At 40.3% G+C, this 23969-nt stretch overlaps 1 long non-coding RNA gene across 3 annotated transcripts; it reads right to left on the bottom strand.

The window, feature by feature from the left end:
* Window positions 1–1474: 1474 nt before the first annotated feature.
* On the bottom strand, window positions 1475–13825 carry LOC109552850 (uncharacterized). Of its 3 annotated transcripts, none has more exons than XR_012324846.1 (3): window positions 12326–13825; window positions 8770–11601; window positions 1475–1957 (listed from the first exon to the last, which is right to left on the bottom strand). It is a non-coding gene; the product is annotated as an uncharacterized lncRNA (long non-coding RNA). The 3 variants fall into 3 exon arrangements; XR_002179781.3 differs by having other exon boundaries at window positions 11375–11601; window positions 12326–13816; XR_002179780.3 differs by lacking the exon at window positions 1475–1957 and having other exon boundaries at window positions 8606–8930; window positions 11375–11601; window positions 12326–13816.
* Window positions 13826–23969: the final 10144 nt, after the last annotated feature.

Here is a 23969-nt window from a genome sequence, read left to right as displayed (position 1 = left end):
TGACTGTGTCGATCGGGCAAGTGGTAATAAAACAAGACTGGACGTCCATTAGCCTCATCCTCTTTGTGGTTTTGTTCACAGACATACTGTGAGACTTTGACCTTTGGATGTATTTACCCGTCTGAAAAATAATAGTAATAGGCACTTCGGTACTACCTACTTGTCTCCTTTTTTGGTGTACTGAGGATTTAATAGTTAAGCTCCCTTAGTTATCCAAATGAAGGGTTTGGCATCATCACCAACTATGATTAAGGAAATGAGTAAAGTGACAGGCATTCTACCACCAGAAGGTATTTCTGGAGTCAACTAATCTTATCTCTTGGTTCTCCATCATCAAATCCATACTGGGATATGGTTAATATAAAGCAGGTAGAATAAATTGCTTTTACTGTTCAGGCTCTACTGACAAGCTTTACTTAATTAGGATTTAGTTTGGAACAAGGGGGTAAAGAGGTATTATCAGTGATTACTCCTGACACTTTAAAATAGTTTTTAAGTTCTTTAAATACACCTAATCCTGAATTTCAAGGGAGAGAAGGAATGATAGGGTAAAGGTAAATCAGAGGGGATTATGTTCTTCTTGTAATTGCAATGTATTGTGCTTGAACAAAACTCTTTACTCTTTCCCTGGCTCCTGAGTTAACTTTTCATCTTTTTATTGGAAAAAAAATGCAAGTTAGATTTGTTTAATTTTTTCCTACTTGTTCCTGGTATGTCAGAGGAGGGGTAATCCTAGGAAGTTTACACTAAAGTAAAACACAGTGGAAAATAAGGGGAGAAGATAGGGAGCACTTATAAATAAATGTTCCTTCACAACGTTTCCTATGGAAGAATTTTGCACTAAGATGTATATTTATGAAAAGCAACAATAATTGGTTCTTCAGCTCTAGTCCTCTGTAACTTTAATACAAGAAACATGGACCATCTACTTTGTGCAGACACTGAAGACACAGTGTAGACACTCAGGAAACACGGAAATGAATAAGCCGTAGACATTGCCTTCAATGTTCCTTCTGTCTAATGGAGGAGACCGAGGTGTAAGCACTAAGTAGAAGATGGATTCAAGAGTCTGAACAGAAGTAGGACAAATGATACACATGGAGCAAATAGGGGAAGAAAATATTAAATGTGACCTGGGTGGTCAAGTCAGATTTCGAGACGGCTTTGCCTTTGGTTGGAGTTTTGGGCAGATTTGGGGAGACAGCATTTCATGCTGAGTACCAACAAAGAAATGGGGACACAGAAGAGCCTGTACGGGAAGTGATCAGAAGACTGATGGGCCTGGAGAGTAGGATGTAGTGGGAGAAGAATTTGGAATGGTAGTTTGGGGTTAGGTCCTGGGGGAAGATGAATGCTCTTCTCTGACTACCAATTCTTTTTGGAACAAAATCTCACATGAAACTGCAGAGACTCTTCTTCAATTGCCTTTCTTCAAATGCACTTGCTGTTTTGAACAAGCAATACCTGTAAACTGTCTCGTCAAACAATGTTTTTATTAAAAAAAAACAAACAAACACAAACAGAAAACAAGATCTGTTAAGGCACCCAAGTATTGCAACGTCTGGGTCACTTAGCAATGGGTCATAGCTATGAAGTAACAATTAAAGTTAGAAGCAGCCATAGAAGTCACCTAGTGCAACCTTGTATTAGTTTCTTATGGCTGCTGTAACAAATTACCACAAACTCAGTGGCTTCAAACAACACAAATTTACTCTCTTACAGCTCTGTAGGCCAGAAGTCCAAAATCAGTTTCACTGGGCTAAAGTCTAGGTGGCCGTAGAGTCGGTTCACTCTGGAGAACATGAGGGGAGATGTCATTTCCGCTTCTTTTCCAGCTTCTATTGGACACCTGTATTCATTGGCTTGTGACCACTTCCTTCATCTTCAAATTGCATCACTCCAATCCATGTTTCCATCGTCACCTTGGCTTCTCCTCTGACTGACTCCTTCTGGGTCCCTTTGATAAGGACAGTTGTGATTATGTCAGGTCCACCTGTATAATGCAAGATAATCTCCCCATCTCAAGTTCTTTAACCATCACATCTGCAAAATCCCTTTTGCCATATAAGGTAACACTCATAGGTTTCAGGGACTAAGGTGTAGACATATTTTCAGGGGCAAGGGGGCATTATTTAGCCTGCCACAAACCTCCACAGTTTATAGATAAGAATGTTCAGACCCAGCTTGGTATAAGGCCATACAAGTAGCTGTTGACAGAGCTGGGCTTATAACTCATGGTGCCTGACTCCCAGTTCTTTCTATTGCACCATGATGTCAGTCTTTAATGCTCTCAGTGAGGAATTGGTGGTGCTTTTGGAAGGCAGAGACCCCAGCCAGCTGAGACTGGGACTGAACAGGAGTACCCAGAGTAGCCATTTAGGAGTGGAGAAGCCTCCTCATCCTGGGCAAGGACCAATTTGAGAAAAGAGTAAATGCTCTTTTTAGGACCAAAAAAGGCTGGGGAATTGTTCTTTCATTGAGTGGAGAAGAGATTGGGGGAAGGAAAAGAGAAATGTGCAAGGAAATAGAAGGCGGTATACAGAGAAAGAGAAGCTATAGTAGAAGTGGAGTCAAAAGGAAAAGAGAAGATGATCATGTGTATCCCATAATAAAGCCACCCTTCTGTGTATAGGGTCTCTGAAACCAAGTGTATCCTGCAACACTTTCTCTTCATTAATGCCTAGACTTTATCTTCCATAACAACTGTATTATTTTGTTTGTGTATTTTTTGCTCACAAATTATATCCTTTACTGATTCATCCTCCTTAGTATTAGATTCTCTAGAGAATACCAATAATTTCCATTTCTTTGTACACCACTGAGCACAAAAATGTGCTTTATAACAGTTTTAATCATTTTAATGATGATATACAGAATGCATCACACTAGTGCTATCATAGCATTTTTCTTTGAAAAAGTTCTGGAAAAATTCCAAACTAATTTTGTACTTTAACTGAAAGAAGAGCTTGAGGCTAATATAAAGGGCATATTATTTTTGAAACTAATAAAGAAAGTGAAGATTACCGAGAAATAGCAAAGACATATTGCAGTAAAATTGGAAAAGCAGTGCAAAGGATGAAATGGGACCTTTGAGAGGAAAGGGAAAGTTTAAAAATGATTTTTAACTATAAATGGGATAAGGAAAGGAGAGTATAAAATGTTTCCCTGTTATTACAAGAGGAAGCATTGCTGATTGATGATACTAAAATAAAAACTTAAAAAATGTTCATCTTTATCCAAAAAGTGATCTACAAGAAGAGTCAGTCTACATGTTAATTAGCAGAGAAGTGCATCAAGTTGAAAGAATATGGAAGATTATCAATATATTTACTAATAAATACTGAGTATTTTTGAGTTAATGTTTCTATGTCTTATAATTTCCTAGCTTCCCCAAGGTAGACAACTTTTATGCTATTGTCGTAATTTGTCCTATATCAGTTAATAGATATCAATAGACAATGGGTACTTAGTAAATATGTGATAATGATTACTAATATGAATTAAAGCTGTTGACAATATCCAAAAACTTAAATATTTGACTTGTAATATTTACTTATGCTCATCAACACAGAATATATAAAAATGAAAATAAATCTAGTATGACATAATTTTTTTTTTGAGCACTTTTGGGAAAATGCCTGAAAAACCTACTCAAATGCTCTTCACTCCTGCCCATGGAAATCTCACCTATTCTTCAAAGCCCAACTGAGTGACCACCTCCTTACAAGATCTTCCCTGGTCCCCTCTAAGTCATTTATGACTCTTTCAAATGTCTACAATACTTTAGGTGATTCACATTGCCCTCATAATTGCACATTGACTTTAATTAAAATTCTTTCTGTTAAGTCTATATCATCTACTAAATAATAATTCTTCAAAGGCAAAGACTGTCTATTCATACTTATATGCCTAGTGCACTAGTTATCTGCAAATGAACAATATAGATAAGTATGAATAAATCAATGAAAAGACTGTTCTATAATAGTAACTCAGAATTACCTTCATGAAATCCTATGTACTCTACCTACTGAGTTGCTTCTTCTAGACTTGGGGGTGGGATCTTCAATTTTATTATTTTTAACAGACTGCCAAAGTTATTCACATATAGCCAACTAGGCACCTGGCAGCAGTAGCATTTAGGAATCATTCATCAATAATTCAGTCGGATAAAGTGCATCTTATTCTGTGCCTCTGAGGTATGGTCACCATGAGTATGGGTAATTACCAGAGAATGGGCAAACTTTTTTCGAGGGGAGATAAGAGTAATGGAAGGTATCCAAAAGCAAGTAATTGGGGGCTTCCCTAGTGGCGCAGTGGTTGAGAGTCCGCCTGCCGATGCAACGGACACGGGTTCTTGCCCCAGTCTGGGAAGATCCCACATGCCGCGGAGCGGCTGCGCCCGTGAGCCATGGCCGCTGAGCCTGCGCGTCTGGAAGCCTGTGCTCCGCAATGGGAGAGGCCACGACAGTGAGGGGCCCGCGTACCGCCAAAAAAATTCAAAAACAAAACTTAATTTTTTATACTTCTTTCAGAAGTAAGCCTTCTATTTGATGAGCCTTTAAATACCCAATAAGAGAAATGCTCTTAAGGTGTAAATTGAAATAGGGAAATCTTCTAAATTCCCTTACATTTTTTCATTGTGCTTTCTTCCAAAGTCTTATTTAAGTGTAATTTGCTTTCTCATAAAATTGAGTTTCAGATTTTAGCTCCTGAATATTACCCACTTAGTCAAATATTATAAATCCTTCAAAAATGGTAAAGTATTGTCTTTAGCAAAATACATTGTAATCATGCAAAACACATGATCATAAACCAGAAAACTTCTTTAAAAACTTTAATTTTAATCCACCAGTTAATTGTTTTAGTTATGGTTTTATTTCCCAAATGCAAGCTGGTGTCACTCATGGTATGGAGGTGATTTTCAGAGGGGCATAATAACAAGGAATAGTATTAAATGAATTATGTAGAGGGAAGGCTATGTATTCTTAAAATTCTTTTCAGTCCTTCTCCTTAGTCTGGCATTTTTTTTCAATTCTTTACTTTTGTTAATTGCCCATCTTTAAAAAAGAAAGCCTGCCTCGGGCACTGAGGCTTTCCTACATTCCAGGTAGAGTTACAATCACATTGTTATGTTTTATTGCTTTTTAAAGATAATTACCTCTTGTTTATGACAAATGATGTTGGTATTAAATTTATGATTGCTTTATTCCAAGAATTATTAATTTTACTGCAATGTAGGCAGTACACATATAAGGTACATGGGCAGTTGGTATGTGAACAATAGAATCTTAGGAAACATTGGTTTCTGGGAAGTTTGAGTGTTTCTCAAGCTTGATTAGTTGGTTGATTTTTTTTTTCACTGAATCAACCAAGTCAGTTGGTTGTTTGATGTAAGACAGACATAATCACTGGTGACTACAAACTTGCCACATATTAATAAAATGCAACTGTGGTTACATCTAATGGTAGTTTTTAAAGGAGATCAATTCTTTCAACGCCCTCTGAAATAAACATCTGTTGGTAGCCCCGTCTACCTTTAACTTGAGAGAAGGCTCTAAAAATTGGAATAGATCTGTTGACCTCAACAAGATCGCAAACACAGTGCCATTGAGAGCAAGGAATCTTGTGATAAGACGTGGTTAAAAAAAAAAAATCATAAACACCAAGGCTGTTTGTATATTTTCAAAAATTATTATCTAAAAAATATTTTCAAAAATTCTTATAGAACTTCTAGAGCTAACCACAGAATACATACAAGATCCCCCTTCACCTAGGATATTTGAGAAATATTTGGCTTCTCAAACACGTTTGTTTAACTATTTTTTTTCTAACTTCCTACTCTCTAAAGCTAAGAATCCACAAATAATATGACCCTAAAGCTGAAATGAAAGAGAAACAACTGATTATATATATATATATATACGTACTAGCAAAGCACACTGGGAGTTGGTGCCACACTGTGAATTGGAACAGAGCCACAGAATATTGAAACACAGGCTTTACCAAAAGAGCTCACAGGCTAGTTGGGCAGAGAGGGGCGGGGAGGGCAACCGTAAGACAAGACAGGATATGAATGACTTAATTGCACAAATCAAAGTTACGGGGATTTGAATGAAGGAAACTTCTCATCAGTAGGGAATAACAACAAAGCCCTAGAAGAGATGGGCCCTGAAGAGTGAGCAGAATTCAGACAGAGTGGGTATTCTAGATAGACTGCCCTCCAACTTTTATTGAGAATATTCTCTGTACTAGGGGCTGAGGGCACAAAGAATAATATAATAATGATATTGATGATGATGATGATGATAATAATAATCTGTTATAGAAAAACACCTCAGTGGAAGACATGGGTGCAAATTTTTACCACACAGTGTTTTAACTAATGTAATAGAACTCTTTAGAAGCAACCAGGGAGGAAGAAATTATTTCTACCTGGGGAATTGAGAAAGAATTTATAAAGGAAATGAACTTTGATCTGGGCTTTACCAGATGGAAAAAGATGAGAAATATATTCCAGACAATGAGCACAACCTATGATAAACCATGAAGGAAGGCATAAAAGAACATAATGTGTTTGGGAAGGGTGAGAACCTTCTATGTGGTTAGAGTGTCAGGGGAGGGGGTGAGGATGGACATAGTGATTAATAGAGAAAGTACCTAGAAAGACATGTAGAATCTAATTGTGAAAGGTTATGTATGCCATGCAATGGAATTTAAACGTCATTAAGACACTGTTGTAAGTAAGATAGTGTAGTTCAGATCTCTGTTTTTAGAAGTATCATTTTGGGGATAGGATAGAGGTGATACAGGAGAAGTGGTGCAGGGGAGGTAAGAGGAGGTGCCCTGAACAGACAGAGTCTTGCATGGGAATATGGCCTAAGAATAAGGGAGTTTGGAGTGAATTGTAGAGTGCCTTGGAGGTCATACTGAGGTGTTGGCATTGAGTTCTGCAACACCAGAAAACCACCAAGGCTGTACTTTATGAAGACTGATCTGGAAAGTGTCTATGGAACCTATTACCATGGAGGGACTTGAGGGCCCAGCTCGGGCATAAGATGTGGCACATACCACTGGTTGCTGATCCACCACCTGTTCTGTCCCTGCTTCTTCCTTCCTAACTGAATCCTGGTTTTGTTCCATTATCTTCTCTCCTCTTCCTAGCCATGGTCTTCAGAAGATGAGGCCCTATTCCCTGCCCAGAGGATGAATCTGTTCTAGGATAAGACTACGGAGTCCATTTCTAGCCAATGACATGTGAAGAAAATCCTCTAGGGGCCCCTAGGAAATGTCTTCTTTTTTCCAAAAAGGGAAACACAGGAAAAGACAGTCTCTTTTGCTGAAAGTTGTCTCCATGTGGCACTTGGAACTGTCAGGCCACCATTTTGCTGTGATAAGAGGATCTAGTCCAGGGACAAAGCAAATATTCAAGTAACCTGATTCCTTGATGATGTTAAGAGCCACTGATTTAAACAAACTTGGAACTGCCTTCCCTTCAGACATCTTAAAAGATGAGCTGGGGCTTCCCTGGTGGCGCAGTGGTTGGGAGTCCACCTGCCGATGCAGGGGACACAGGTTCATGCCCCGGTCCGGGAAGATCCCACATGCCGCGGAGCGGCTGGGCCCGTGAGCCATGGCCGCTGAGCCTGCGCGTCTGGAGCCTGTGCTCCGCAACGGGAGAGGCCACAGCAGTGAGAGGCCCGCGTACCGCAAAAAAAAAAAAAAGATGAGCTGGTTTAAGAAAAAAGCTAATAAGCCAGATTTTATACATTCATATTGAGCGTGAGGTGAAGATGTCTACAGAGGAAGTTCAGGGTTGGCATGTCGGGGAATGAAACCAAAAGCCAAATACAGTTTTTTCCCTTTCCATAGGCCTGGAAAAATTACAAATACTTACTCCTTGCTACATTGTCTACTATTAATTATTTCTGTCTTCATAAGTATAATTAATGCAATTTATATCAATAGCAATAATGGATAACACATAATGTACTGAACAATTTCCTACTTGGGAAATTCCATTAGTGCTTTCACAACACTAATGTTGGTGAAAGGCTTCTGCTATTACTTCAGTTCACAGGAATATGTACGTGTGCAGTGTGGCAGAAAGGAAGGAACATGTATCTGGGCTCAAATAGCTGCCCCTCCACTAGGTTACCATTTGGCCCTGGCCAAATGGTTTAATTACTGTAAGCCTCAATTTGATTTCATTTTAAATAGATTTCATAAAACTTACTTTGCAGGGTTCGTGCTTAGTAATGGTGATACAGTATGCACCCACATTTTCAAAACAGCATTTTTAAAAAATTGAAGTACAGTTGTTTTAGAATGTTGTATTAAATTCTGCTATAGAGCAAAGTGATTCAGTTATACATATAGATACGTTCTTTTTTAAATTGCATTTCCCTTTGTTCTTAAAGTTCTTAAAACTGTCAGTTATAGATTATGATCACCTTTTTTTTTTTTTTTTTTTTTTTTTTTTTTTGCGGTGCGCAGGCCTCTCACTGTTGTGGCCTCTCCCGTTGCGGAGCACAGGCTTCCGGACGCGCAGGCTCAGCGGCCATGGCTCACGGGCCCAGCCGCTCCGCGGCATGTGGGATCTTCCCGGACCGGGGCACGAACCTGTGTTCCCTGCATCGGCAGGCGGACTCTCAACCACTGCGCCACCAGGGAAGCCCATAGGATCACCCATTCTTGATTTCCATTTTAGTTTTCCCCCATCAACGTCACTGCTAGCTCAAGAACCCTCAGGTCCCAGGAAGGAGGAGTTACATATCTGTTTGTGGAACTCAAGGACACGGATGCAGCCATGCCAATTGCCTGGCAGGATCACTGCGTCAAAAGTGCAGGCTCAGTCATTTTGCTTCCTCTCTTATTGTAGCATGAACTTTCAGCACTCAGGAGAACTCATCCCCTTGGACTCCGCAGTCAGCCTGTGGAAATTAGACTGGGAATTAGAAGTGGAGCTGGGTTCATGGAGGGCTTGAGCCTACAACATGGGCTCCAGTTCAGCCGGACAGAGAGGCCATTAGTGGGATATGAGGATCTCTTGCAGCTAATATTAAATATGTACTTTTATTGTTCACTTGTCCTTGTGCCTTGTACGCATAGCTTGCTCGGGAACCACAGTAAGAGTGGATCACGCCAACCCAGGATTTAGATATTTTTATTGGCGTCAGCCACTGGCAGGGTTTAATGCGTTTTGACTAAGCACCAATCTTGACAGTGTCCCTGGATAATCTGAACACTTGGGTTCATTCCTTTTTAATTTAATGACCAATTAGCCCTAGTTAGGACATGTTCTTCTGTAGCTTTTATTGTGTGTGTGAGAGTTACCTGATAATTATGGATGTCAGTTTCCCTTTGATAACTGGGAACAAAAATGTTTCCACTTCACTTGTGAAAGTCAAATGTTTGCTTTTATGGCAATACATTCATTATATAAACTCCAAAATCCCTCAGAAATATTTGGTCATTAAATGATTCACTACTTTTTTTTAATAACCACTCCCGCAGGAGCAGGACTGGGGGAGGGGAGAACATAGTTTCTTTTCCTCTTCCTGGGAGTAGCCCAGCAGAAGAAATATACGTAGTGGACACACTCATGTATAATGAAGGAAAAAAAAACTTCAGTGTTTATCTCCCAACCTGCACTTTGTACTTTCTGGTGAAACTTGAGTTTGCCTGCCTTCCCTATTACACATTCAATCGGAGTTCTAACTTGAGTAAAGTAGAAGAAGGTGAAACTGAAATCAAATATTCATCTGATTTATAGGAGTTCATTCTCTGTCCACCTGTGTTCCTCCTCCTCATAAAAAACCTATATATAAACACCGCAGCTACTATATGAAAGTAAACAAGCTTAATAAATGCATATCCCATTAGAACAGGGATATTCTGAGCTGAGTGGGTTCTTTGCATTTTTTAAGCCAGGGTTTCATAATGAATGTTGATATTTTGGAGCAGGGCCTGGAAAACTGCACAGAAGCAAATCTGCTCCCACATTTTATAGAAAATTTGTATTTCTATAAAATCCTAACTTCTTCCTCTAGTCTACAAGGTCCTGTACGAGGCAGGCCTAGCATCTCCCACTCACTCTTCTCTCCAGGCACACTGGCTTTCTGCCTTTCTTTTCTAACTCACCAAACTGGTTTCCACCTCAGGTTCTCTGCATTCCCTTTGCCCCACCAGACCTTCACATGACCTGTCAACTGCTACGTGTATTATCACCTCCTCAGACAGCCTTCCCTGCCCACGCTGTTGACACGGGGCTGCCCAGTAGACACATCAGGTGAGATAAATGGGGGTCAGACGTGTAACTGTACAATTCCTAGTAGCTACATTAAACAAATTAAAAAGAGGTAAAATTAATTTTAATAATGTTTTTATTTAATCCAGTAGCTCTAACATATCATCATTTCAACATACAATTTGTATAAAAAATTAATAAGATAGGGGCTTCCCTGGTGGCGCAGTGGTTGAGAGTCCGCCTGCCGATGCAGGGGACGCGGGTTCGTGCCCCGGTCCGGGAAGATCCCATGTGCCGCGGAGCGGCAGGGCCCGTGAGCCATGGCCGCTGGGCCTGCACGTCCGGAGACTGTGCTCCGCAACGGGAGAGGCCACAACAGTGAGAGGCCCACGTACAGCAAAAAAATAATAATAATAATAATAAAAAAATGAGATCTTTTATGTTATTTTTCTCATACTAAGTCTTTGAAATCTGGCACGTTTCTTCAGGACATCTCAATTTGGACGAACTACATTGCGACCGGTGGCTACTGCATTGGACCACACAGACTTAAAATAACACCCCACCTCCAGCCACTCTCTATCACATTACTCTGATTTATCATTATTGGAAGATTTATTTGTGTTTGAAATCATCCTGTTTGTTTATTTACTTGTATATTATCTCTCCCTCCATCCCTTATGAACCCCCTGCCCTGAAATGAAAAGTCTAAAGGACGAGGGGCTTCTTTTTTTTCTTTGCTGTATCCACAGAGCTTAGTATATTGCCAGTTTTCAGTAACTATTTGTTGGAAGTTTGATGAATAAGAAACTGATGTGCTGTTAAAACAATGAGTCCGTGTGGCTTTTGCTTTTTGAGTCTTCCCTCCCTCGTGCTAGGTTTCAGGTCAGTGGAATAAATAATGACCACACTTTGCTGTCCCTTTTCCCCTTCCCCATCCATGTCCTCCTGTAACTATCCTGTGTTGTCTGTATCCTACCAATTTTCTGATACATGACTGTTTCCTTAAGAGAAAGCACTTTCCAGTCCACCGTTAAAGCTGCTCTCAAGTTAGCATTCAACTCATACTAAGCAGGAGAAACAAAGAAAAAGCAAACATCTGGACTTTCTCTTCTTTCCCCTACTAACCATTATAAGATTTTCTCAGAAGGTAGTCAGGCTGTAACTTGTATTTATTATACTTTTAGTCAATGGGAGGAAACCCTGGATCTGTGATTAGCTGTAGGCCTTGTGGAAACTGCCCTGAGGCCCGGAGTTCTGGAGGTTTCCTTCCACTGCTCCTCTAGATGTGACCCAGTCTTGCCTGTGTGACAGTGGTCAAGGGCTCCAGATTTGCCTGTGCTCATTTCCTCCATCTGTCAAAGGAAAGTCACAATCATTGCTTATTTCCAGTATAAGACTATAGAGAAAAATCAATTAAAAAAATTTTTTTAAAAAAAGGCTATAGAGAAAATAACCAGAAAGTATATTATGCCCAGTAATGAAAAGCACTGTTGCTGTTCATACAAAGCAATAGGCACTGACCTGGTACCTAGGATTCTGTTCTAAACTCAGGTATCACAATAAAAATGGTGAGAGTCTTAGAGACTGGGTCAGTATGTGAGGTAAATGGTAAAACAGAAGTGGGGTTTGAAAAGAATTCTTACCCTTTCTACAGTTAGAGAAGTTTGTGGAAAGAGAAAACTTTCTGCAAGCTTGTTTTGGCATTTAATTACCTTGGCATAAAACTACTCCTGGGTGAAACATAACGAAGAGAAAGTTGACCCAATTCAGCCCATCCTCTACATACCTTTTTCTCTCTCCCTCCTCTGGCCTATTGAAATTGTGCTCCAGAAAAAACTTGGCTATGGTTTAGTCACAAAACCTAAATAAGGGTTGTCACATTTAAGAATGTTGAGCTCTCAATTCAGAATTCACTCATTCATTTAAAAAAATATGTACCGTGCTCCTACTATGTATAAAAAGAGTTGAAATGCAAACATAAGTAAGACCCTCAGGGGGCTTCCATTTTAGCAGAAAATACATTCATTAAACAGCAATTTCTGCGATTAATTATTCAATTACAATCATAATGAGTACCTTGAAGGTGGTGTGAGAAGATTTAATGGAGTCCTGATTTAGTCTTCCCCGCAATGTGTCTGGTCGGATAAATCCTGAGAGGAGGGTTTAGTGGGCGAAGGGGGTTAGGGAGATTTTCAGGCGGAGGGAGCAGCAGGTGTCAATGTACTGAGGTAGGAGGAACCTGGCAGAGGCACCAGAATAAGCAATGGCCAGCTTATAAATAAGCAATGCTCCCCCAAAGGGCTCCCCAATGGGAGCGAGCTAAGAGAGGAACAAGGGGCTAAGACAGCAACAAGGCCCAGAGCCCAGAGTCTTTTCTGTTCTCCCCAACAGGGCCAACTATAACCAATTGCGTGATCCTCTCTATTCATTGACTTAGCTTTTTAGCACCTACTTCTTATGTTAAGCCCTCAAAGGTTGTGGCTTTCCCATGCGCCATGAGCAGACGTACAAATCCCTCTATAGTCTTGTCTGGAGGATTCCTGTGCTGAGTCATCTGCTGCGGTAGCAGACGAGAAGAACCAGGGGACAGAAAGCCTTCTCCTCTGTTTGCTTTGGTAGAACACGACATGATGAAAATGTACACTAATTTGATCTAAAGTGTGAATGAAGAATTAGCAAGTGTGGCTCCTACCAGGTTCTGAGCTCACTGCCTCTCTAATCCTGACTGAGCACCACAAAAACAAACAAGCAAGATGTTTAGTGAGTTTACTGAGTATGATTTAATGTGCTCAGAATTAAGCCAGGAAGCTTAACTAACATGTCTTAATGAAGCTGTGGCAGACACGTGATGATGGTGAGAAAAACAAACAATCAAGGGCCATTTGAGGGGACTTCTCAAAACCTGGTACCAGGAAGCAAAAAAGGTCAGTTTTCAGCTCTCTTTCAAGACTGCTTCTACATCGGAATTAGGGTTGGCAGGAGACCTTAAAAGAGATGTAGAAGGTTTTAAATGTGCAATCGGTTGGGCCAATGCAATTCGAGAGCTGCTATGCTGTTAATAGGAAGACAATGCACCTTCCACTGGACGGAAGTTATATTCAGTCTCACCAGGTTTATGCTAAACTTCTGGCAGCTATGTTTCCAACACGTGATATCTATGGGGCAAACAGAAAAAAGACAAGGGTACTCATCACTACAAATAGGCCATGGACTGGGTAGCATTAGCCGCACACTCATCTCGTCTTCCTGATTGCTGCAGATGGAAGTCTCTTGCCAGCCACGCGTCAAACCAAATAATTAGCAGATGTCACCAATGGTAATCTCCTGATGTTTAAAAATGGAACAAGTGGGGCTTCCCTGGTGGCGCAGTGGTTGAAAGTCCGCCTGCCGATGCAGGGGACACGGGTTCGTGCCCCGGTCCGGGAAGATCCCACATTCCGCGGAGCGGCTAGGCCTGTGAGCCATGGCCGCTGAGCCTGCGCGTCCGGAGCCTGTGCTCTGCAACGGGAGAGGCCACAGCAGTGAGAGGCCCGCGTACCGCAAAAAAAAAAAAAAAAAAAAAAAAGGAACAAGTGAATCAGCAAAATATTTAGGAAGGGAAGCCCACGTCAACCATTCCATCATCAAAAGTCTTGTATACAGAGACAAAAGTCTCTGTATAATGAAGGCTCCTCACATGACCATGGAAAAGAAAATGGAAGCCTATAGCTCAAGCATAACTATAAACGCTGACTGTGTTATAAATAACATATTATGTAGATAGTAAAAAGAAAAACCCTCAAAACAATATTTAAAACTAATCACTAGGGCAATTCCTCCCTGTTATTAGTATCATTGCCAGTTATTCAAAAGCAAATGGCACTGTTGAAAGTGAGGCATGATCTCTTTTCTCTGGAAGAACACACTTTGATAATAGAATACTAATATACATGGATCTAAGAAACATACCACAAGTATGTTTATACATGCAACTAATATGGAAAAGCCTAACACCGGCACAATCGAAATTAGAAAGAATAGTACGATTTAGGGAAAGTTAATAGACATGCTTAGTATGTGACAGATATTGTCCTGGGCACCTGTTAAGCATTACAATATGTATACTTCAAACTAACCCTGTTGTGTCGGGTTTATTATTATCTCCATTCTTATAAGAGATTTGGGGGAGGGAAGAAGTTCTCTTCACAAGGAGCAGGGTCAGGTGTGGAAACAGCTCTGTTGACTCTGTGATGGACCTTTGATGATGGATTACCCAGCATCCATCCCCTCTTCCTATCAGCATCTCTGTTTCCTTTGGGGGATTTACTTCCCACCCATAGTGGGTCGTCTTGGTAGGTCAGAAAATGCAGATAAGCTCTTCTTTAATGGAAGCAAAGAGGTTCCAGAAATATCATTTGGCCACATTCTTCCTCTGGGAAGGATTTGAAGGGAAGGCCTTCTAAGATCTAAGCCTGGTCAGCTGGACTTCCTCTCTTTGATTTTTCTGTTAGCCTCACTTTGCGGCATGCAGAACTTCCCTGACCAGGGCTTGAACCCATGACCCCTGCAGTGGAAGCACAAAGTTTAAGCACTGGACCACCAGGGAAGTCCTCTCTCTTCGATTCTGATGCAAAGAGGGAAGAAACTGCCCCTGCCAGGATGCCCTCCTGACTTCTGTCCCATCTCTAAACCTGCCTCTTCAGACTTCCATCAGCTTGGTGCATCGTGCTCACCAGTATCCTTCTAATAAATTGAACCAGAGTTAGCGTTTGTTGCCTGTAACCAAAGAACCTAACTAATGCCTCAAGGAAAGTGCACTTGTATTTCCTCCAACCCCCAACTCTGTCAAGAAAACACAATTTTATCTTTATTTCAAGTACTGAAATAACTTCACAAATAAAAGATTAGGTAGAAGTTCTTATCATAAGTAGAATAATATGCAAATCAAAACAATGTTGACTTTTATTTTTATTTCGGTTGGTATTTATACATAAATTCAACATAGGGAACTCGTTATCTCTATGTAAACACAGCTCATCTTTTAGGTAGATTAGAATTATATTCTTTTTTTAAAAATTTATTTATTTTATTTATTTATTTTTGGCTGCATTAGGTCTTCACTGCTGCGCGCGGGCTTTCTCTAGTTGCAGCGAGCGGGGGCTACTCTTCATTGTGGTGCTCAAGCTTCTCATTGCGGTGGCTTCTCTTGTTGTGGAGCACAGGCTCTAGGCACGCAGACTTCAGTAGTTGTGGCGCGCAGGCTTAGTTGCTCCGTGGTATGTGGGATCTTCCCGGACTAGGGCTCGAACCCGTGTCCCCTGCATTGGCAGGCGGATTCTTAACCACTGAGCCACCAGGGAAGCCCCTAGAGTTACATTCTTGCATTGCCATTTGAGCTCTTTTCTAGCAAGACCACTTCCCTTTGTCATATAAAAGTAAACTCCAGCTGATGTGCCCAGATCAGGTGAATTTTGAATTTGTGGGTAATGCACAGTAATTATTCTTATTAACTGTATCCTTACCAAGTGCCGTGAACTCCGCTCAACTCTTTACAAAGAGTAATTGTGTGCCGTAAAGGTTATCATTCCCATCTCACACATGAAGAAGCCAAGGTGTAGAGAAATGAAGTTCAAACAGCAACATATGTAAGAAACCACAAAACCAGCCCTTAAACTTGGTCTGCCTGAGGCCAAAGCTTCACATCTTCCTGCTAGGGGAGCCTTCTCCACTGCTCAGCGGAGAGACCGGGTTCCTCCTCCTCCCCCAAACCCTTCAAGGTGGCCTTCATTGTCACCAAGTCACAGAGGAGGAAACTGACACTAAGAGAAATTAAGTGCCTGCCACAGTTCACAGAGAAGAGGGCTTTGTCATTCTAAAGCCATCACTGCCCTGAGCTACCCCACTGGGAGGCTTCATGGTGTATAACTTAAGAAAAAGCAGAGTCACCACATGTTTATAAAAGGAGTACAATTCTCCCAGTGCACTGTGTGTTTCCAAGAATGCAAAGCACTTTTACCAACCACCTGGATTCTCTTAAACCAGTAGGACTTTAATAGCAGATAGTTTGAGGAATCCGTGCTGAGTCAGTGGAGCCAGCCTGTTAAAGCATTAGTCCTCATCCAGTGATTTTTGGCAAAACACAGAATCCTGGAGTGGAAAGGGAATTTAGAAGTGACTTAGTCTAATTTATTTTATCTCAGTGGGGAATCTGAGGGCTAAATAAGTTCGGAGACCTGCCCTCAGGCCAAGAGTTTCTGTGAGGCAAACTGGAAACTAGGGAGCTGGTCTCTAGATGCCCAGGGGAGTGTTCTTTCCACCATGAGCTATTTCCTCCCCTGGGTACTATTTAAAGGTAAAGTACAAACTAGCTTAAGAGAACATCAAGAGCCTGATTAGATAGTCAAGTTTCCATTCTTTAAAAACCTTTTCCATGCCAGGGCATTTGCCTACAGAACAGATCCTAGCTAGATGGAACCAGATGCATTTTTGCTAGCCTAATTCGGAGCATGAATGCTTCACGGTGAAATAATGGACTTTTTGCAGGCAAGGAGGTAGTGTGGTGGTAGGTGCAGAAGAAATGCAGGCTGCCCACTCACACTTCCGCCTCTCAACATTCTCTAAAGCTGCAAGATATTCCCCTAGTGCTCAGCGCGCTAAGTGGTCGCCCCCTCTCCTCTCCCTCCCCCTGCTGAATCATCTGAAGGAGATTTCGATTGGCAGCTTGCTCCAGTCTTCCCACACAGTATGTGGGGCTCCCACTTCCAGCCCTAAAATACAGTCGCTCAGCTCTTGTGTTCAATATTTCTTATTTTTCATTGCTTGCTCCCATTGAGATAGTTTTGTCAATTCCGAAAGGTCCGCGTCTTTGTTCTCTTCCTTGTACAACATCTAAACATTGTGACAATCAGAAGCTGAGGATGAAGGGAAAGCAGCAGGACACAGGCCCATACAACAGCCTAAGCATCAAAATTCAGTCTTCACTTCTGAAAATGTGACTACCATTAGATATGTCAGGTAACATGGAAGGACTCCCTATTATTTTCTTTTTCCCTAGCATTTTTTTCCAAAGTGGGAGGCCCGTGAAATGAAGTCCATAACCCACTGCAGGATGGAGGGGGACTTGGACTGGCCAGGTACAGGCTGCGTGTGCTCTTTAGACCTGGGACACGCACACAGCAGCTGGATGGGGAACTCCCTGGATGAGAGCCAGCTGGTTATTTCTGCTGATGCTGTCGGTAACACTGATCCTTGTGAGTGCCTGTCCTTGTGTTCTTCTGCCCTTTCTTCCCTGCCCATTTGGGAATTAAGATACAGTCTTTGGCTATTGTGGCTCTTCCTTCCTTCCTTTTCTCAACCATCACATAGGAGATAATGACAATCAGATGGCACTGGCTCGCCAGCTATGTAGAATTGCCTCTGGCTGTATGCCCAGACCAAGAGAACCTTAGAACTGGAATTTGGGGATGATGGCTTTTGTTCTGTGCTGCCCAATAGCACTCACTAGAGACTAGAGACAGATGGTTTGCAACGTAGCACTGCAAGCAAAAGTTGCCTGGTTTTGCATTTTGGCCATTGAATAGCAGGGCCTGGGTTGAGCCAAGAATTCTGAGCTGGCCGTTGGGGCTGATTTGGTTCTCAGAAGTCTCCTAATATCTGTGGAGCTATGGACTCAACTTCAAAGACTAAGTCCTGGAAAAGTGGTCCCCCAGTTCCCAAGTTCTGCAGTGGGAGAGGGGGAAATGCTTATCACACCAATCTTCGAGGCAATGTTAATTAATTGTTTTGCATCCAGATGTTTTCGTTCTCAACGCCAGAGGTGAAGAGTCTGAGAGACCGTGTTACAGATGTTAAGGAATTGTCCAAGTTCACGTAGCAAGTGAGTAGCAGAGCGGGAGATTATTGCCACATCCAAGCTCTACTCACTATACCACTTTCATTCCACTCCTTTCAAAACCTAAATATCAATTAGCCAACTCTGTTCCCAGCATGAAAACACTAATCTCTTCATGTGATTAGACCTTATGTCCCCAGTTAGATTATTGGCCCTCTGGTAGGTAGTAAGCCTAATATTTTGTTCTTATTCTTGCAAACAATAAATACTCCAGGAATAATTGCTGATTAATATTAGCAGTAAAGTGGTTTCAAAGATATGTTTTCAGCTCTGGCCACCTTGTAACTTTTTTCTTTATTTTTTCTACTTAAAAAATGACTAAGGCAATACCTGCTCATGGTAAAAAGATACAGTATATAAAATAATCACTTCCCCATCTCAACTCCATTCCATTTATCTGAAATAATCAATATTGTTAGGTAGGTAGCTTTTCCCATCTATTTCCATGCACATATAAACACGTGCAAACATATGGACAGACATACCGTTTTCCTCTTCCTTATTTTTAAAGCAAAATAGCATTGTTATCCTATATATTACTCTGCAGCCTTGTTTTTTTCAATTAAGTGTATATCACAAATATCTTCCCAAATCAGTAAATATAAAGCTTACTCATTCATTCTAATAGCTCCACAATAGTCCCTCTAATGAATGGATCATAATTTACTCAACCATTCCCACGTTCATGGTTATTCAAGTTCCCACTGTCTCCTGAATAGCTTCCAATCTGACCACTGTGCTGAGTGGCATCTCATGTACACACTCCTGATTTTATAGCTGAGATCAATTCATGTCTAAAACTACGTCATTTACTGCTTGGGCAAATGCCTCCACAACTCTAGAGAATTGGTTTTCTATGAATTAAAATAACCATATTAAGGTATCCCTTCTGTTCCATAATTGAGGGGAGAGTATGCCTTTTCCATACACTATTATTTAGGTAATGTATATAGAGAATATATGATTCCCATTAGAAAATGGAATATTTTGAGTTTACAAAAGAATCTTACATCTTTTGTGATAGCTTCAAATATACAGGTGTTTGTAGCATATAATTTCTACTCCACTTTAGTTGTAACAGCAACAACAAAAAGGCTTTCAGGCTGTTTTCTTGACTTTTAAAAATTGTTAGTCCATCGAAATGTAAGCTCCACAAGAAAGAAACTAAACAAAACATAGAGTCCAATGTATCCGCAGTGTGTAGTGTGATGCCTGATGCACAGAGCAGGGACTGTTTCTGCACTAGTTGAACGAATGAAAATCTGTTTTAAATTTCATGCACTCTGAATCACACTCTGTTTGGTCAGAAAAAAAAGTCATGTTCTAACTCATGCTTTAATTTTCCTTTTCCAAAGGACGACAGGGTACTTAGTTCCCTGAGCTCAATTAGTTTCTGACTCAATTAACTACCAGAAGTTGACTCCTGGAGACTGTGAGTTAGCCGGGGACAGAAGCACACATTCAGACACCAGCTGAGAATACAATTTCCAAGATGACTTAGAAGGGGAAAGGTGGTTTAAAAGCTCAAGCTCTAAAGGCATTATTTATCCTGTATATCCATACATATATGCCTCTATTGGTTAAATAAATCATAATACAGGGGAGTACTGTGCTGTCATTAGAAATAACGATGTAGGAGAACACTGAATGCCATGGGGAAATGGGATATATAACATCAAAGAGAGTATGATCCCATTTTAGCTAAAGAAAATATAGCCAGAAGGCACACAGCCACCCTGAGAGACCATTTCTGATAGCTGACATCCTGCTAGAGTGTCCCTAACTGCATCCTTTGGGCGTGGTATAAAGAACACTGGGGCCTGCACAGCCACACTGTGACGAACACCAGCACCAAGAAGAGAAAGAGTGACCACACGGACGCCAAGGTGACCACCAGAGGGCTATCGGTTACCAGGGTGTAGTAATTCTCTACAGATGACTTCAGGAGGAAGGGAGATCATCTTGGATGGAGCACATCACCTTTGCATTCTTCCCTGAATCTCTGTCTTGAATCCTAAAACAGCTTTGACTGTCTCAGATACATATAGATTTTTCCTTCTTCACTTTTTGTGAGTGTGTATGTGTATGCTTCTTTGTGTGATTTTGCCTGTATAGCTTTGCTTTAACCATTTGTCCTAAGGTTCTGTGTGTCTGTTATTTTTGTTTGTTTGTTTGTTTTTAGTATAGTTTTTAGCACTTGTTATCACTGGTGGATTTGTTTATTGGTTTGGTTGCTCTCTTCTTTCTTTCTTTTTTTATGACTTTTAAATTTTTTTATTTTTAATAATACATATATTTTACTTTAAAAACTTTATTTTATTATTTCTTTCTTTCTTTTTTTCCCTCCCTTTTCTTCTGAGCCATGTGACTGACAGGGTCTTGGTGCTCCGGCTGGTGTCAGGCCTGTGCCTCTGAGGTGGGAGAGCCGAGTTCAGGACACTGGTCCACCAGAGACCTCCCAGCTCTATATAATGTCATATAGCAAAAGCTCTCCCAGAGATCTCCATCTCAACACTAAGACCCAGCTCCACTCAACGACCAGCAAGCTACAGTGCTGGACACCCTATGCCAAACAACTAGCAAGACAGGAGCACAAACCCACCCATTAGCAGAGAGGCTGCCTAAAATCATAATAAGGTCACAGATACCCCAGAACACACCACTGGATGCGGTCCTGCCCACCAGAAAGACAATATCCAGCCTCATCCACCAGAACACAGGCACCAGTCCCCTCCACCAGGAAGCCTACACAACACAATAAAACAACCTTAGCCACTGGGGGCAGACACCAAAAACAACGGGAACTATGAACCTGCAGCCTGAGAAAGGAGACCTCAAAAACAGTAAGTTAAGCGAAGTGAGAAGACAGAAAAACACACAGAAGATGAAGGAGCAAGGTAAAAACCCACCAGACTAAACAAATGAAGAGGAAATAGGCAGTCTACCTGAAAAAGAATTCAGAGTAATGAGAGTAAAGATGATCCAAAATCTTGGAAATAGAATGGAGAAAATACAAGAAATGTTTAACAAGGACCTAGAAGAACTAAAGAGCAAACAGTGATGAACAACACAATAAATGAAATTAAAAATTCTCTAGAAGGAATCAATAGCAGAATAACTGAGGCAGAAGAATGGATAAATGACCTGGAAGATAAAATAGTGGAAATAACTACCACAGAGCAGAATAAAGAAAAAAGAATGAGAAGAATTGAGGACAGTCTCAGAGATGTCTGGGGCAACATTAAACACAGCAACATTCGAATTATAGGGGTCCCAGAAGAAGAAAAGAAAAACAAGGGGACTGAGAAAATATTTGAAGAGATTACAATTGAAAACTTCCCTAATATGGGAAAGGAAATAGTCAATCAAGTACATGAAGCACAGAGAGTCCCATACAGGATAAATCCAAGGAGAAACACGCCAAGACACGTATTAATCAAACTATCAAAAATTAAATACAATGAAAAAATATTAAAAACAGCAAGGGAAAAACAGCAAATAATATACAAGGGGATCCCCATGAGGTTAACAGCTGATCTTTCAGCAGAAACTCTGCAAGCCAGAAGGGAATGGCAGGACATATTTAAAGTGATGAAAGGGAAAAACCTACAACCAAGGTTAATCTAGCCAGCAAGGATCTCATTCAGATTCCACGGAGAAATTAAAACCTTTACAGACAAGCTAAAGCTAAGAGAATTCAGCACCACCAAACCAACTTTACAACAAATGCTAAAGGAACTTCTCTAGGTAGGAAACACAAGAAAAGGAAAAGACCTACAATAACAAACCCAAATCAATTAAGAAAATGGTAATAGGAACATACATATCAGTAACTACCTTAAATGTAAATGGATTAAATGTTCCAACCAAAAATATAGACTGGTTGAATGGATACAAAAACAAGACCCATATATATGCTGTCTACAAGAGACCCACTTCACACCTAGGGACATATACAGACTGAAAGTGAGGGGATGGAAAAAGATATTCCATGCAAATGGAAATCAAAAGAAAGCTGGAGTAACAATTCTCATATCAGACAAAATAGACTTTAAAATAAAGACTATTACAAGAGAAAAAGGAGGACACTACATAATGATCAAGGGATCAATCCAAGAAGATGATATAACAATTGTAAGTATTTATGCACCCAACATAGGAGCACCTCAATACATTAGGCAAATGCTAACAGCTATAAAAGGGGAAATCAACAGTAACACAATCATAATAGGGGACTTTAACACCCCAATTTCAACAATGGACAGATCATCCAAAATGAAAATAAATAAGGAAACACAAGCTTTAAATGATACATTGAACAAGATGGACTTAATTGATATTTATAGGACATTCCATCCAAAAACAACAGAATACACTTTCTTCTCAAGTGCTCATGGAACATTCTCCAGGATAGATCATATCTTGGGTCACAAATCAAGCCTTGGTAAATTTCAGAAAATTGAAATCGTATCAAGTATCTTGTCTAAACACAACACTATGAGACTAGATATCAATTACAGGAAAATATCTGTAAAAAATATAAACACATGGAGGCTAAACAATAAACTACTAAATAACTAAGAGATCACTGAAGAAATCAAAGAGGAAATCAAAAGATACCTAGAAACAAATGACAATGAAAACACTATGACCCAAAACCTATGGGATGCAGCAAAAGCAGTTCTAAGAGGGAAGTTTATAGCAATACAGTCCTACCTCAAGAAGCAAGAAGCATCTCAAATAAACAACCTAAACTTACACCTAAAGCAATTAGAGAAAGAAGAACAAAAAATTCCCAAAGTTAGCAGAAGGAAAGAAATCATAAAGATCAGATCAGAAGTAAAGGAAAAAGATATGAAGCAAACAATAGCAAAGATCAATAAAACTAAAAGCCGGTTCTTTGAGAAGATAAACAAAATTGATAAACCATTAACCAGACTCATCAAGAAAATAAGGGAGAAGACTCAAATCAAAAGAATTAGAAATGAAAAAGGAGAAGTGACAACTGACACTGCAGAAATACAAAGGACCATGAGAAATTACTACAAGCAACTCTATGCCAATAAAATGGACAACCTGGTAGAAATGGACAAATACTTAGAAAAGCACAACCTTCTGAGACTGAACCAAGAAGAAATAGAAAATATAAACAGACCAATCACAAGCACTGAAATTGAGACTGTGATTAAAAATCTTCCAACAAACAAAAGCCCAGGACCAGATGGCTTCACAGAAGAATTCTATCAAACATTTAGAGAAGAGCTAACACCTATCCTCCTCAAACTCTTCCAAATATAGCAGAGGGAAAACACTCCCAAACTCATTCTATGCGGCCACCATCACCCTGATACCAAAACCAGACAAAGATGTCACAAAAAAAGAAAACTACAGGCCAATAACACTGATAAACATAGATGCAAAAATCCTGAACAAAATACTAGCAAACAGAATCGAACAGCACATTAAAAGGATCATACACCATGATCGAGTGGGGTCTATCCCAGGAATGCAAAGATTCTTCAATATATGCAGATCAATCAATGTGATAAGCCATATTAACAAATTGAAGGAGAAAAACCATATGATCATCTCTGCATCTTAGCTGCAGAAGAACTTTTGACAAAATTCATACCCATTTATGATAAACACCCTCCAGAAAGTAGGCATAGAGGGAACTTACCTCAACATAATAAAGGCCATATATGACAAACCCACAGCCAACATTGTTCTCAAAGGTGAAAAACTGAAACCGTTTCCTCTAAGATCAGGAACAAGATGAGGTTGTCCACTCTCACTATTATTATTCAACATAGTTTTGGAAGTTTTAGCCACAGCAATCAGAGAAGAAAA

Source organism: Tursiops truncatus, chromosome 12, assembly GCF_011762595.2.
Source record: "Tursiops truncatus isolate mTurTru1 chromosome 12, mTurTru1.mat.Y, whole genome shotgun sequence".
NCBI classification, from domain to species: Eukaryota; Metazoa; Chordata; class Mammalia; order Artiodactyla; family Delphinidae; genus Tursiops; species Tursiops truncatus.
The sequence above is the reverse complement of the archived record's forward strand: the minus strand, read 5'-3'. Positions and strand labels throughout refer to the sequence as shown.